Genomic DNA, 17,311 nt, shown 5'->3' with positions numbered 1-17,311 from the left:
CTTTGATGTTAAAGAATTGCCAGTGTGTAACGGTGCAGCTATCTGAGCCAATGCGCAACAAGGTTATGTTAAATAAAAACATTTAAAATGACCATTTGTCTGAAATCATAAGTATATCTGTAAAAACCACCCCACCCCACAAAAATTTATCACATTTACATCAATACAATGGTCCCCATTTCCTGCAATACAGAACACAAATGCAAACCAAGAAGGTAACCCCCTTGCCCCTTGCCCCGGCCCTCCCACCAAAATAGCAGCAACAACCTAAAAATATGCCCCAGACAACACCTGCGGCCATGCACCTCACTTTCCTTCCCCCCCACCTCCCCCCCTCCCCCACCACTTCTCCTCCCCACTCTACCCCTTCCCCTTCCCCTCCTGACTCCAAGCCGTCTGGCCGAGGAGCTCCTCAGGCGATGCTTCATTGGGGGACATGACGGCAGAACCGCTGCTTGGACAGATACAGGAGAGGACGGTGCCGAGGTGGGAATGCGCTCCGAGCCAGAAGCAAGATGTTGCTCCTGGCTCTCATGTGTCGTTGGCAATGGGGGTGCGGCACCTTGGGGTGCAGTGCCGCAATCCGGAACCGCTGGGAGCCCTCGGCCATCAGAGTTCCTGGCTACCAGCTGCAGGGCCTCCTCCATCCCTTCCATGTTATGTATTATTTGTTGGACAAAAACTTGGTGCCAACTATGTTCTTGGTGCTTAGTAGGCTTTTTGCTGCTGGTGAATCTCCCTCGTGCCTCCCACAACAACCAAACAAGCACACACCACGCCCACACACGCTTTCAGTCCGTCTCTGCTCCCTCTCTCTCTGTCTCCTCTTCTGCGCATATGATGATGACCCTTGACCTCCTGAATCGCGGGAAATGAGTGTTGCCGTGCCATTGCTAAGGGTGGCGATACTTTACAGCAGAAGGTCAGCGAGATTTAACGCTAACGCCCATTTCAGATCGCTCGTGGTAATGCCCAATTTTTAAAATGGACACAAAGGTCTTTGAAAATGGACGACAAGCCAGCGATCTGAAAACCCATTTTTACTGCCCACACCAGAAATACCGCCCATTTTTGGGCGATCTGCACAAAAGTGTAAAATCTAGCCCTTTGTCTGCAAAGTGTCATATTTTTCATACATTGATGAGCTTGCAGTCACAGCTGAAGAGATTGGAAGAGCAACCAAACGTGACCAGCACCAGTTAGCCTAATATCTGTCATTGGGAAAATGCTGGGGACCATTATTAAGGATCAGTAGCACGACATTTGGAAAAGCATAATTTAGTCAAGCAGTCAGCATGGTTTTATGAAAGGGAAATCATGTTTGTCAAACTTGCTGGAGTTCTTTGAGGATGTAATGAGCGGGCGTATAAGGGGGAACCAGTGGATGTGGTGTATTTGGATTTCCAGAAGGCATTCGATAAGGTGCCACATAAAAGGTTATTGCACAAGATAAAAGTTCACGGGGTTGAAGTAATATATTAGCATGAACAGAGGATTGGCTAATTAACAAAAAACAGAGAGCCAGGATGAATGGGTCATTTTCCAGTTGGCAAACAGTAACTAGTGGGATGCTGCAGGGATCGATGCTGGGTCCTCAACTATTTACAATCTATATCAATGACTTGGATGAAGGGACCGAGTGTAATTTGCTGATGATACAAAGGTGGGTGGGAAAGCAAATTGTGAGGAGGACACAAAAAATCTGCAAAGGGATATAGACAGGCTAAGTGAGTGGGCAAAAATTTGGCAGATGGAGTATAATGTGGGAAAGTGTGAGGTTATCCACTTTGGCAGAAAAAATAGAAAAGCAAATATTTAAATGGAGAAAAATTACAAAACGCTGCAGTACAGAGAGACTTGTGGGTCCTTGTGCATGAAACACAAAAAGTTAATATGCAGGTACATCAAGTAATCAGGAAGGCAAATGGAATGTTGGCCTATATTGCAAGGGGAGAGAGTATAAAAGCAGAGAAGTCCTGCTACAACTGTACAGGGTATTGGTGAGAACACATCTCGAGTACTGCGTAGAGTTTTGGTCTCCTTATTTAAGGAGGGATATACTTGCATTGCAGGCTGTTCAGAGAAGGTTCACTCAGTTGATTCCTGAGATGAAGGGATTGACATGAAGAAAGGTCGAGCAGGTTGTGTCTGTAGTCATTAGAGTTCAGAAGAATGAGAGGTGATCTTATTGAGACATATAAGATAATGACGGGGCTCGACAAGATAGATGCAGAGAGGATGTTTCCACTCATGGGCCAATCTAGAACTAGGGGGCATAGTTTTAGAATAAGGGGTTTCCCGTTTAAAACTGAAATGACGAGAAATTTCTTCTCTCAGAGGGTTGTAAATCTGTGGAATTCTCCACCCCAGAGAATTGTGGAGGCTGGGTCATTGAATATATTTAAGGCAGAGATAGACAGAATTTTGAGCGATAAAGGCGTAAAGGGTTATGGGAGCGGGAAGGGAAGTGAAGCTGAGCCCATGATCAGATCAACCATGATCTTATTGAATGGCAGAGCAGGCTCGAGGGGCAAATGGCCTACTCCTGCTCCTATTTCTTATGTTCTTACATTCTTATGTGATCCAGTTATGTCAAAGGTGTATGATTACATAGCAAATGGATGACCAAATCAGATATCAGAGGAAGATATTCATCCATCCTTCGTTCATAGGAATGAAATGTCAGCAGATAAAGATTGTATCATGTGGGGTGCAAGAGTAGTGATCCCAAATAAATTCAGGTTCAAATTGTTAGGAGATCTTCATGACCAGCATCTGGATATGTGCTTGACCAAGTGTTTTGCACGCAGTTACTTATGGTGGCCAGGTTTGCATGAAGATATAGGGTTCAATTTTCCTTTTAAATCTCACCCGCCTGATCTTTAGCGGTGTTCCAGCGGTCGCGTCTTTTTCAACCACCGGAATGCCGCTGGTGTGCACTCCCCCGGTTTTCGGGTGCTCCATGTCGGCGGCGGCGCAGTGGTGCGGGAGCGAAGTGCAGCGGGCAGTGTGCGGCAGAGGAGGCCTATCGACTCGGGAATCTTCGGCTCCCAAGTTGTGCGCATGCGTGCGCGGTTGTCAAGTTCCAGCACCCACCCCCACCACCCCCGAGAGGCACCAACGTGAGACCAGAGACTGCTGGCCGGAGATCGCTGAGGGGTGGGGGCAAGAGTGAGATCGCTGTTGCGCTGTGGGAGGGGGGGGAGAGATCGCTGTAAAGGGGGGGAGAGTGTGAGCTCGCTGTGAACGGGTGGAAGAGAGTGCGATCGCTGTGGGGGGGGGGAAGAGATCGCTGTGGGGGTGAGATCACTGTCGGGCGTGAGACAGATTGGGAGGTGAGATAGACTGGTGGGTAAGAGAGACTGGGGTGAGAGAGACTTGGAGTGAGAGGGATTGGGGGTGAGAGAGACTGGGTGAGAGACTCTGGGGTGAGAGAGACTTGGGGTGAGAGAGACTGGGGTGAGAGAGACTGGGGGTGAGAGAGACTGGTGGGGGGAGAATAGACTGGGGGGAGAATAGACTGGGGGGGTGGAGAGAGACTGGGAAGGGTGAGAGAATGGGGGTGAGAGAGACTGGGGGTGAGAGAGACTAATGTGAGTGGGATTAGTGAGTGAGAGAGACTAAAGAAGTAAATAAGACTTTATTAGACCATTTATGTTATTGTTTAACACTAGAAAAATACTACAATCCATTAAAAAATACATCAAACTGTGGAGAACTATAAAGATCTGTGTAATATCAAACAAACCTGTCAGATCTATGTCCATACCGCCCACTTAAGATCCAGTAAGACCTGCTTTTTCAGGACAGTATTAAGGTCCGGTGGTAAACAGATCTTAATGATGATACTTCCACTTTGGTCGGTATTTGGGCGGTAATATATGGGCGGACAGTATTGAATACCGCCCGACGGTAATGACTATGGAATTTACCTCTGGACGGTATCTGGGCAGTAAATGTGCTTTTTTTCGACGAAACTTGTATTCTGGGCAGTAACTGGGTGGTAAATGGCCGATTTGAGAGGAAACTCTAGCCCATAGAGTACATCGTCAGTCAGTGTACAACATGTCAATCGGTAAGCAAGAAACCACCATCAATACTATTACAACCATGGAAATGGCCTCCCAGAATGTGACAAAAGTTTATGTAGATTTTTCTGAGCTAGAAGGACACCAATTATTCATTGTGATTGATAGCCTTTTGATGTGGGTAGAGGTGCTTCCAATGCGAAAAATAACAACAAGTAAAACGCTAGACACTTTGCAAAGATTGTTTTCTTCATATGGCCTCCAAGATGAAATTATGTTTGATAATGAGCCGCAATTTTGTTCAGAAGATTTGCACAGTTCATGAGCGGAAATGGTGTGAAACATACCAAAGTTCCACCGTACCACCCTGTTTCAAATGGTGCAGCAGAGCGCACAGTACAAATTATAAAACGTGCCCTCATCAAGCAAATATTGGATCCAAATCCAAGGAAACATGTACCACAAACTGGCAGATTTTCTGATTATTATTGGAATATTCCTCATACAACTACTGGTAGAACACCAGTAGAGTTGTTTCTCAAACGACAGCCACGAACCAAGTCCTCGTTGTTAAAGCCAAACTTGGCACAGTCAGTAGAAGAGAAACAATTAAGACAGAGAGTCATGACAGAGGTAGAGTAAGAGAGAGAAATGTGAAATTGAATCAGAGGGTTGGAGTGAAGAACCATCAACATAAATGGTTAAAATGGTTACTAGGTACTGTAGTGAAGAAATGGTCCTCGCACATATTTGGTCAAAATGTTTGATCATGGAAAGGTTAGGTTTGTTCACATTGATCATATTTTACCTACAGATGTGGAAGGAGTTGAAAGTTGGAATGATTCGATTATTTCTGATGAGTCAGATAGTCTTGTTATAAGTCAAGTACCAGTAGAAAATCCTACATCAGATATACTAGAAACAAGTCCAAGAGAAAGTCAGAATTTAAGTCTGAGTCCGAGTCAGGCAGACAGTCTGAGGTTGTAGAGAGTCCAAATGTAGATCAAGGGTTGCCCTTGGAGAAAACTCTCCTCAGGCTCAGCCGAGAATGAGTCTAAGTTCTACAACAAGTTTGGAAAGTTCTGTTCAAGAGCGATGGTATCCTCTTTGAAACAGAAAGCCAATGGTTAAGTTTGATTTGGAAATATAGGAAAATAAGTTCATATCTTTTGTTGTGCATACCATGCAAGTTATGTATAATGATTATTTTGTTATCACTACTTCTTCATTAAGGAGAGAGAAGTGTTATAGAGCTCGATGTAATGCAACTACTGATGTATTAACAATAAAAGGTCATGTGGCAAAGTCACATGATGACAGTTTCTGTTAAGGAGCCATCATGTAAGGTATGTGCTTGAGTAGCTGTGTAAAGATATCACAACATACTAGTTCTGCTGCAGATGAGTAGCTGTGTAAGGATATCCCAACATTCTAGTTCTGCTGCAGATGAGTCGGAGGAGGACCTCACTGATCCAAGCTTCAAAAGAAGGCCAATACAAAAGTCAAATGATTAAAATAAGACTGATGAGTTTGATAAAACAAATGTTTGTTGCAATGGAGATCCTGCCTGAAAGACCACGGGCCGTGTCTAGGGAGATGAAGGAATCCGTTTCCACCTTGGTCCATGGTTGGATGCAAAGCCTGGAACCCATCCAGCATGGAGAGGCTTGTGACTGCCAGCTAGCGACCTGTGGAGCCCACCATCATGCAACATCTGGTAACTGAGGTCACAGCTTCCACTGCAGTCATAGCAGCTTCTATTGAGCAGCAAACTGTTGCAATGGAAGCTCAGGCAGCTGCCGTGGTGACTTTGGCTCATCGGTCGAAAGGGGAAGTGTCTCTGAAGCCCACAGATCTATCCTCCACCAGATAACTGGGTGGGCTGAACAGAGGCCCTGAGGTAGTGGCGTGGGAATCATGGAGTTGGAACCTACTGGCCTCTCTCTGGATGCTAGTATTGCTACTCCCTCCCCCTGACTCCATCATTACCCTTGCCTTTGCCTGTGGGTCAGGCTGCCCAGACTGAGATAGTGCAGTCTGTGGAGCAGGCAGCAAATAACTACGAATGTGGACACCTTCTTGTCATGTTTGTAACCTTCACACAACTGTAACCTTTATGTAACAACACTGTACACTGTATACACCTGAGTAATGCACACCTTGACCACAGGGGGTGAACTTGTGGGAAACACTCCTCACCTGGTCATCCAGGTATATAAAGGGAGGACCCACGGAGGGTCATCACCTCTTGGTCCTGGGAATAAAGGTTCAGGTCTTTGTCTGCAGTACATGTCTCGTGTGATTCTATAGTAAGGTGTAAGGACACCACATTTGGCGATGAGAAACGGGAATCAACGACCCACGAGGATGGCCACCGGTAGCATAGAGGAATGGTACTGTGTTGGTGAGGACTGGGACGATTTCAGTGAGAGGCTCCCGCAGAGCTTTGTCACGAAGGACTGGCTGGGCGAGGCAGCGGCTGGCAAGTGGAGAGCGCATCTACTGACCAGTTGTGGATCCAAGACGTATGCGCTGATGAAAGACCTGCTTGCACCCGAGAAGCCGGCGGACAAGTCTTTTGAAGATCTCAGCACTCTGATCGGTGAGCACCTCAAACCGGCGAGCAGTATACACATGGCCCAGCACCAATTCTACACACACCGGTGTCGGGAGGGGCAAAGCATATCGGACTTCGTTGCAGACCTTCGGCATTTGGCCAGCCTCTGTAAGTTCACAGATGCCTGCAGGGGGGAGATGTTAACGGATTTCTTCATTGAGGGCATTGGTCATGCCGGGATTTTCAGGAAACTTATTGAGACCAAGGACTTGACTTTGGAAAGGGCAACATTGATAGCTCAGACCTTCATGGCAGGGGAAGAGGAGACCAAGATAATCTACGCACGCAGCCCTGGTTCCAATGTGGTGATGGACCAGGGAGTTAACATTGAAAATGTGATTCCGAACCCTGCAGGCAGGCAAGGGCAATTCGACACCGCCCAGGCAGCAACAGGCTTCAGGGTGGGCCAGCAACAGAGACAATGGCAGGGGGATCAGCAATTCACGCCATCACAAGGGACAATGCGTCCCGGGATGGGACCATTGACACTCAGCAACAGAGTGCTCAGGAGTAATCAAAGAGACAATCAGAGAGGAATGCCTGCTAACAGTTCCTTTGTTCACAACAATCTCAGCTCATGCTGGAGGTGCGGTGGCAAACATGCTGCGAGAACCTGTAGGTTTTAGCAATTTATCTGAAGAAACTACAACGTCAGTGGACATCTGGCTAGAATGTGCAGAAAGCCCATAGCGAGGCTAGTTTACGAGGCAGAGGAACCAGATGAGGGGTCCACAAGGCAGTGTGATACTTGGGGCAAAGCTATGGACGCTGAAGTCCAGCGGGTTCATGTGGCAGACGTCCAAAACGCCACCTATGATCATGAAAATTCTATTAAATGGCATCCCGGTACACATGGAGCTGGACACAGGAGCCAGCTAGTCACATATGAGTGCCCAACAATTTGAAAAACTATGGCCACTCAAAGCTAACAGGCCCAAACTGGAACGCATTGACATGCAGTTTCGGACGTACACCTGAGAGATCATCCCAGCACTAGGCTGTGCAAACTTGGTGGTCACACACAACGTATCGGAGAACCGGCTGCCACTCTGGATTGTCCCGGGGAATGGTCCCACGCTCTTGGTCAGGAGCTGGCTAGCCGAGATGAACTGGAAATGGGGGGATGTGCACGCCATCTCATCTGTGGAGCGAAGTTCATGCTCACAGATCCTACAGAAATTCGAGCCACTCTTTCAACCAGGTATCGGGACTTTTAAGGGCACCAAAGTAGTGATACGCATCACCCCGGATGCCACACCAGTACACCACAAAGCCAGAGCCATGCCGTATGTGATGCATGAGAGAATTGAGAGTGAGTTGGACAGGCTGCTAAGAGAGGGCATCATTTCGCTTGTTGAATTCAGTGACTAGGCAAGCCCCATCATTCCTGTCATTAAAGCGGATGGCTTGGTCAGGATTTGTGGCGACTACAAGGTCACCATCAACCGAGTGTCACTACAGGACCAATACCCGCTCCCGAGAGCGGAGGATCTTTTTGCCACGCTGGCAAGTTCACCAAGTTGGACCTCACTTCAGCCTACATGACTCAGGAACTGGCTGAAGAATCCAAGCTTCTGACCACCATCACTACACACAAGGGGCTATTTGTTTACAACTGGTGTCCGTTTGGCATTCGTTCAGCGGCCGCTATCTTCCAGAGGAACATGGAAAGCTTGCTTAAATCCATCCCTGGAACAATCGTATTCCAAGATGACATCCTAATCATGGGTCGAGACACCGAGGAACACCTGCACAATTTGGAGGAGGTGCTACGCTGACTGGACCGGGTAGGCTTGCGACTAAAGAAGTCCAAGTGTGTGTTTTTGGCCCCAGAGGTCGAGTTTTTGGGCAGGAGGGTTGCCACAGATGGGATCCGGCCGACCGAATCCAAAACGTAGGCGATCCGTCGCGCGCCCAGGCCCGGCAACACATCAGAGTTGCGTTCTTTTCTGGGACTATTGAACTATTTCGGGAACTTTCTGCCGAACTTAAGTATATTGCTGGAGCCGCTACATGTGCTCCTGCGTAAAGGTTGTGATTGGTTTTGGGGGGACTGTCAGGAACAGGCTTTCAATTGTGCATGGAACCTGCTTTGTTCTAATAAGTTATTGACCCTGTACGACCCCTGTAAGAAATTGGTTTTGATATGCGATGCATCATCCTATGGGGTTGGGTGCGTGTTGCAGCAGAGTAATGGTGAGGGCCAACTCCAACCTGTGGCTTATGCCTCCAGGTCACTCTCCCAAGCAGAAAGGGGGTACGGGATGGTTGAAAATGAAGCACTCGCATGTGTCTACGGGGTGAAAAAGATGCACCAGTACCTTTTCGGCAGAAGGTTCGAGTTAGAAACGGACCACAAACCGTTAACATCCCTGTTGTCCAACAACAAGGCCGTCAATGGCAATGCGTCAGCTCGCATACAGCAACAGGCTCTCACGCTGGTTGCGTATGACTACAGCATACGGCACCGGCCAGGCACCGAAAATTGCGCTGACGCGCTCAGCAGGCTCCCACTAGCGACCACCGAGGAGGCATCGGAGTAAAGCGCGCAGATGGTCATGGCCGTTGAAGCTTTCGACACCGCAAGCTCCCCTAACACAGCCCGCCAGATCAAAATCTGGACCAACAGAGACCCCTTCCTATCCCTGATAAAGAAATGTGTCCTAATTGGGGATTGGGAGCCCACACACGGAGCGTGCCCCGAGGAGGTCAAGCCATTTCACAGACGGATGCACGAGCTCTCCATCCAAGCTGACTGCCTGCTATGGGGCAGCCGGGTAGTCATGCCCCAGAAGGGCAGGGAAGCATTCATCAGGGAACTCCACAGTGAGCACCCTGGCATCGTGCTAATGCTATGGTGGCCGGGAATTGACTCAGACCTGGAACACTGGGTTCGCAGGTGCACGACGTGTGCTCAGCAGGGAAATGCCCCCAGGGAGGCCCCACTCAGCCCGTGGCCCTGGCCCACCAGGCCATGGTCACGTATTCACATAGACTACGCGCGCCCGTTCATGGGAAAAATTTTCCTGATTGTTGTCGATGCATACTCGAAATGGATCGAGTGCATCATATTGAATTCGTGCACGACATCCACCACCATGGAGAGTCTGCGTACGGTCTTTGCAACCCACGGCTTGCTGGACATCCTGGTTGGCGATAATGGCCCGTGTTTCACTAGCTATGAATTCCAGGAGTTTATGTCGGGTAATGGTATCAGACATGTCAAGACAGTACCGTTCAAGCCGGCTTCCAATGGCCAGGCGGAACGTGCGGTTCAAATCATAAAACAGGGCATTCTCCGGATTCAAGGACCCTCCCTTCAGTACCGCCTATCGCGCCTCCTGCTGGCCTATAGGTCCCGCCCGCATTCGCTCATGGGAGTCCCACCCGCGGAACTACTCATGAAACGCACGCTTAAAACGCGGCTGTCCCTCATTCTGTCAGACATTGTTGAGGGCAAGCGCCAGTCCCAAATCGAGTGCCATGATCGCAACTCAGTGGGGGGATGCATAGAAATCGATGACCCTGTATTTGTTCTCAATTATGCTTTGGGACCCAAGTGGCTTGAGGGTACTGTACTTGGCAAAGAGGGGAATAGGGTCATAGTGGTCAGACTTAACAATGGGCAGATATGCCGCAAACATCTGGACCAAGTAAAGAAAAGGTTCAGCATGGACACTGAGGAACCTGAGGAAGATCATGAGATGCTACCCACACCACTGCCAGAGAACGAGCAACAAGGACATTCACCAGCATGCACAGTCCCTGCGGCCAGGCCAGAATCACCTCAGGCGACAGAGATGCATGCCAAGGCCCAACCACCAGAGCCCCAACTGCGGCGCTCCACAAGAATGTCGACCGCCTGAAAGACTCAATCTTTGACCCAAAGACGTTGGGGGGGGGGGGGGGAGGTGATGTCATGTTTGTAACCTTCACACAACTGTAACCTTTAGGTAACAGCACTGTACACTGTATACACCTGAGTAATGCACACCTTGACCACAGGGGGTGAACTTCTGGGAGACACTCCTCACCTGGTCATCCAGGTATATAAAGGGAGGTCCCACGGAGGGTCGTGACTTCTTGGTCCTGGGAATAAAGGTTCAGGTCACGTAGTGACTTTGTCTGCAGTACATGCCTCGTGTGATTCTATAGTAAGGTGTAAGGACACCACACTTCTCAGTCGAGTACTGACCAGTTAAGGCATGTAAACCTCTCCAATGGTCTACTTAATAATATTCTTGGGGGCTGAGTGTCACTCAGTGTATCAGTGCTCAGCTGGTGTCTGAGACTTTCTCAGGGGAACAATGAGCCATGGCAACAGAGGGCATCCCTTGTCACCTAATAGCCAGCCATGCACATTGCATTGGAGCTCAAAAATCTGTAGAGAGACAACTGTCTCATTATAAACGCATTGTGCCAGCTCCCTGGATAGCAGGAATTCACCTGCATGATGCGCTGCCGGTGGTCACAGACAAGCTATACATTGGAGTGGAATCCCTTCCTGTTCCTGAACAGCTCTGAGTTTAAATGAAGGACTCACATGGCCACATGTGTACAGTCATTGGCTCACTGGACTATGGGGAACCCTGCAATCCTGTCGAATCCTTGCGCTCCCTGCCTCTGTTTTTTTCTGGCAATAGGAAATGATATACAGTCATTCCTCAGAGCATATAGAGCCGCAGAGACCTCTGTTATACAGAAGTACACAGAGGATTGTGAGAGGGGACTTATACCACCTATGAAAGGCTGGAAAGTTCCAGTAGCATAAAAGTTAAGTGCTACTGTGACCTTGACTGTCACAAGCAATGTAGTCCTGGCTGTGCTGCGACATCTGAGTCTTCCTTCCACGAGGCAACAAATCTCTGTAATGACCTCCTTGGGAAAGCGAATGTAGGACCAATGCTCTCTGAAACCCTGGGTGGATAGGGCCTCCTGGTGAGAGCCCTTCTCGCCTTCTTGTTCACCTCTCCTGCAGCAGCTGGTGCTGCCCTTCCTGGCCTCATCTCCTCCTCCGAATCGTCATGCAGAGCATGGGAGACTCCTAGCAAGATGTCCATGACCAAGCACTCCCTTTCTCCTGGTAACTCCTGTAAGGTGTCCAATTAGGTAGAGTGGCACAGTATTCACTCTCTTTTTAGGTGAAGTCCTGAGAGACTATCCAGGAAAAATGTTGGTGAAATCTTCACAAACTGTCCCAGAAAGTCTCCCGATGTGTCTGAAAAGTCCTCTTCAATCGCAGTGTAGTCAGTCGATCTCCAGCACCAAGTAAACAGTGAAAACTGAGCATGGATTTAAGTAACACTCAACAACGACTTGTTTACTCCTGTTCAGCTGGTTGGTGTTAGGAAAGGTCGTTAACTTAAGCGTTATCCACCAAAATGGCATGCAGCCATCATTAACGAGTGCTAGCGAGCAATTTAGTTATTCTTAATGATTCTCCGGGCAGTCATTCCTCACGCTGGCTTCAACTCCTTCACCAAGCTGGCGTCTTGCACTAATCATGGGCTTAAACAGCGTTGCAGCTTCAGACCCCCAACTTGACCACCTCTTTACATCTTTAGCACCTGAAGTATTCAGCCAAAAGAGTTCCCAATTTCTTTTAAAAAAATGATTCAATAAGTTAATGCACCACATGGTATGGAACTGACCCATCTGGATCAGGAGGGGCCCAAGTTCACAGCCTGATCTGTGATCAATTAGTTCCATTTGTGATGATGATGGTGAGCTCAATATTTGGCCTCAGCGTCTCTGTCTTAAGGAGGAGGAAAATAAATCAGCAGATTGCTATCCAATGGGTGCAGCTGGAAAGTTCAGGTCAGGAAAGGATTCGGCTTGGCTGTAACACGACCCACAGTCAAATGGTCTGCTGATAGTCACTGTCTAGGTTCACAATTCAGGAACGGCCATTCCAGCAAGATTCCCAGAGGGTTGACAGAGCCCCTATAACAAGATCCCAGCTTAAGCTGGGAAAATACAGGTAGTGGCCAGGAAATTGGTCTTGCACTGAAACCAGTGCAAAGTGGGCGGTGCTCACTGGAATTTGGGCCTTGGATCTCATCCACATAATACAAAAAAAGTGGCAATTGGATGTCCTGATTCGGCTCATTGTTCAGGGCTCTGGAAGTTCATAGGCAAGTCCTGCGGGGGTGGGGGGGAAAGAGACAAATGGGAGGGGGTGTGAGCATGGACGGGCAGCAGCCAAAGTATCCTGCTCCTCTTGACGCCACATCAAGGTAAGTAAAAAACCCCAACTGACATCTTCTCCAGCGGCTTCCAGCAACCCCGTTGCGGATCTCTGGTTAGGCTGCTGCATTCTGGAAATACTGAGTGGAACTTGCACTGTGCATGCCCAGCCCAGTTCTTGCTGAATTTGGCATCAGGGTCCTGAAACAGACATTGGGCCATGGATTAGCATATTAAAGAGCTTAACACCTGTTTCAGGTGGACACAACGGGTAGTTGGACTTCACTGGGTGTCATATTTTTAGCCTCTACACTTTATGGGAGGATGGGTCTCAGGGAGACAGCGAGGACCAGAATGAGTCCTGCATGATGGAGCATTACTACAGCAAAATTATTTAGTAGTTACCTCATTGAAGAATGGACAGTTTGTCGATTTGTATGTCGATGTCAGCTTCCTCTTACCATCAATTTCTACTTCTCCACTGGATCAATATTCACTCCAGTCAATTGCCGGACTTCATAATACTGTCAGAATGATCTTCACACAACAGGAAACAAGATGGATTTGAGGAGCAATAGATAATGATGCCTTCGAGCTATTGTTTAAATATAACTATTGTGGAATGACTGAGCTGTCTATTTACAGGCAGCTACAGAACATAAGAAAGCAAGCAGTTACAAAAGACCATCCACCCAATTTTCCTCATTTTTCCTTCAAGATCACGCTTCAGAACCATCAATCACTATACACACATGCCGTGCTGCATACTGAATCTGGAGAAGCTCTGCAGTCTAGTCGCTGATTCGAATTGCTGCAGAGGAATGGGTGGCAGAGGGAACATTTACTCATTGCCAGCATGACAAGATACTCTCCTCTCTTGCCAATCTCACAGGTTAGGTGAGTGGGAAAATGCATGGCAGATGCAGTATAATGTGGATAAATGAGAGGTTATCCATTTTGGTGGCAAAAACACGAAGGCAGAATATTATCTGAATGGCGGCAGACTAGAAAAAGGGGAGGTGCAACGAGACCTGGGTGTCATGGTTCATCAGTCACTGAAAGTGGGCACGCAGGTACAGCAGGTGGTAAAGAAGGCAAATGGTATGTTGGCCTTCATAGCTAGGGGATTTGAATATAGGAGCAGGGAGGTCTTACTGCAGTTGTACAGGGCCTTAGTGAGGCCTCACCTGGAATATTGTGTTCATTTTTGGTCTCCTAGTCTGAGGAAGGATGTTCTTACTATTGAGGGAGTGCAGCGAAGGTTCACCAGACTGATTCCAGGAATGGCTGGGCTGTCATATGAGGAGAGACTGGATCAACTGGGCCTTTATTCACTGGCGTTTAGAAGGATGAGAGGGGATCTCATAGAAACATATAAGATTCTGACGGGACTGGACAGGTTCGATGCGGGAAGAACACACTTTATAAAAAGGTAGACTCATCCTAGACCAGGCCGTACAAACCAAACTAATTTGTGGTGATTCCAGGGGAGCGTTATTCTAATGGCAACTAAATATCCTGATACCAAAGTACGTAACACCCACTACATCGGTTTGTATAAATATAGCGAGGGATCCATTGGGATAAAGTTTTGCTTCAGTATCCCCCAGTGCAGAGCTTTGTGTAGATATAGATATAGATCAGAAAACTGGGGCTTGTACTGCCCATGATTTTCCAATAAGCGGTCCTGCTGTGTGAAGAAGCAAATTTTCACTATTGTGCTAATGCAGAATCTGTCAAATGCCTTGTAAACACAATGCAGGCTGCACCAATATGTAAGGTAGTGCAAAATACTCAAAAATAACATTCAAATTAAAACATTTCACCAAAAAATTGGGTAAGCTCTACTCTACAAAGCTCAGGTAACACATATATTTACCCAAACAAAATAAAAAGTCTGTCTTTAAAAATATTGGTTGTTGCACAGTAATTAAGGCACGCTTCCCTGATAAATGTGATATTGTCATTGGGGAGGTGCGGTCGCTACCAGCCTAACCTAACTCTTCAACGGCTTCATTGTCCAACATCACTTCAGACATGAGACTGTGTGTTACCTGAAAGTTTTGAGGTTTGAAGATACTTTGGTCTTTGTTTGATGCAATCTTTAATCGTCTGGAGAAAAAAAGACAGAAGACAAGTCCCTGTAAATTCAATTGATATTTCTGGTAAATGTTCATGTCATAGAAACATAGAAACAGAGAAAATAGGTGCAGGAGTAGGCCATTCGGCCCTTCGAGCCCGTATCACCATTCAATAAGATCATGGCTGATCATTCCTTCAGTAACCCTTTCCTGCTTTCTCTCCATACCCCTTGATCCCCTTAACCGTAAGGGCCATATCTAACTCCCTCTTGAATATATCCAATGAACTGGCATCAACAACTCTCTGTGGCAGGGAATTCCACAGGTCAACAACTCTCCGAGTGAAGGAGTTTCTCCTCATCTCAGTCCTAAATGGCCTACCCCTTATCCTAAGACTATGTTCCCTGGTTCTGGACTTCCCCAACATCGGGAACATTCTTCCCGCATCGAACCTGTCCAGTCCCGTCAGAATCTTATATGTTTCTATGAGATCCCCTCTCATCCTTCTAAACGCCAGTGAATAAAGGCCCAGTTGATCCAGTCTCTCCTCGTATGACAGCCCAGCCATTCCTGGAATCAGTCTGGTGAACCTTCGCTGCACTCCCTCAATAGTAAGAACGTCCTTCCTCAGACTAGGAGACCAAAAATGAACACAATATTCCAGGTGAGGCCTCACTAAGGCCCTGTACAACTGCAGTAAGACCTCCCTGCTCCTATATTCAAATCCCCTAGCTATGAAGGCCAACATACCATTTGCCTTCTTTACCACCTGCTGTACCTGCGTGCCCACTTTCAGTGACTGATGAACCATGACACCCAGGTCTCGTTGCACCTCCCCTTTTTCTAGTCTGCCGCCATTCAGATAATATTCTGCCTTCGTGTTTTTGCCACCAAAATGGATAACCTCTCATTTATCCACATTATACTGCATCTGCCATGCATTTTCCCACTCACCTAACCTGTCCAAGTCACCCTGCAGCCTCTTAGTGTCCTCCTCACAGCTCACACCGCCACCCAGTTTAGTGTCATCCGCAAACTTGGAGATATTATACTCTATTCCTTCATCCAAATCGTTAATGTATATTGTAAAGATATAATGCATAAATATTTTGTGCAAGTGCTGCTTGAATTAAACTGCAGTAAAAGGCTGACTTACACCTTTAACAACAATGGTACTACAGTACTCATAATCTGAGAATATGCACCTGAGAGTGAAACTACAAGATAGTGTCAACATTTATAATGATGGACAGCATTTATGGTTAAAATACATACTCTTCAAGACATTTGGAACAGAAACAGATCTTGTGTTAGGGTCTGGTTACAACATTACAACAGTGACTACACTCCAAAAGTGCTTCATTGGATAAAAAGCGCTTTGAGACATCTGGTGGTCGTAAAAGGCGTTATATAAACACAAGTCTTTCTTTCTGTCATCCAGAATTGCATTCTTTATTGATAAGCTACGCAAAAGAGGGTGGTTTTCCCTATTTTTGCAGTTTTCTATTTCAATGTGCCCACAATTCAAAATTATGAGGGATGTTGACAGAGTAGATAAGGAGAAACTATTTTCACTAGCAGGAGGGTTGGTAGTCGGAGGAAACAGATTTAAGATAATTGGCAAAAGAACCAGAGGGGAGTTGAGGAGAATTTTTATGTACTGAGTTGTTGTGATCTGGAATGCACTACCTGAAAGGGTGGTGGAAGCAGATTCAATAGTAACATTCAAAATAGAATTGGATATATACTTGAAAAGGGAAGATTTGCAGTGCTATGGGGAAAAAGCAGGAGATTGGGACTAATTGGATAGCTCTTTCAAAGAGTCGGCACAGACACGATGGACCAAATGGCCTCCTTCTGTGTTGTATCATTCTCTGATTTTATAATTGATTAATCTCTTAGCACGAGCTATATATTCCCAACTGCAGGCCTCTCTCACACTTTTTGGTATGACGTGCTACACACAATGTCAGCAGGTGGACATGCAGGTGAAGTTAGGAAGGGTCAGGCAGTGACATGTAAGAAATGGCAGCATTGTCTCTGGCTTGAAATCACATCAGAGAATGCGAGGACTGTGCTCTCATGCAACGCCTGCTGAATTGCTCGGTGGGTTTAAACAGTAATGTGATACACGAAGCGGGTGAATGAGCATCGAAGCTAAATGAGAAGCTAAAATAACACAGGTAATTTCCCAGGATTAAAGCAGCAGTATGAAAGAAGGAAGAAAGAAATGAGAGAAAGAAAGAAAATCCTGACTCTTTCCACATACCTGCTGTGCCTGTGTTTTATTATGCAAATGAAAAATTATTATTAAAAATGATAGATTTAAACTGTTTGATTTCTTAAAATGTGAGCTTTGCTCCATGAAAGTCTTGGGTTATGGTTAAACACCAATTAAC

This window comes from Pristiophorus japonicus, chromosome 1 (assembly GCF_044704955.1).
Source record: "Pristiophorus japonicus isolate sPriJap1 chromosome 1, sPriJap1.hap1, whole genome shotgun sequence".
In the NCBI taxonomy this organism is placed as follows: domain Eukaryota; kingdom Metazoa; phylum Chordata; class Chondrichthyes; family Pristiophoridae; genus Pristiophorus; species Pristiophorus japonicus.
Note: the sequence above shows the minus strand (reverse complement) of the source record.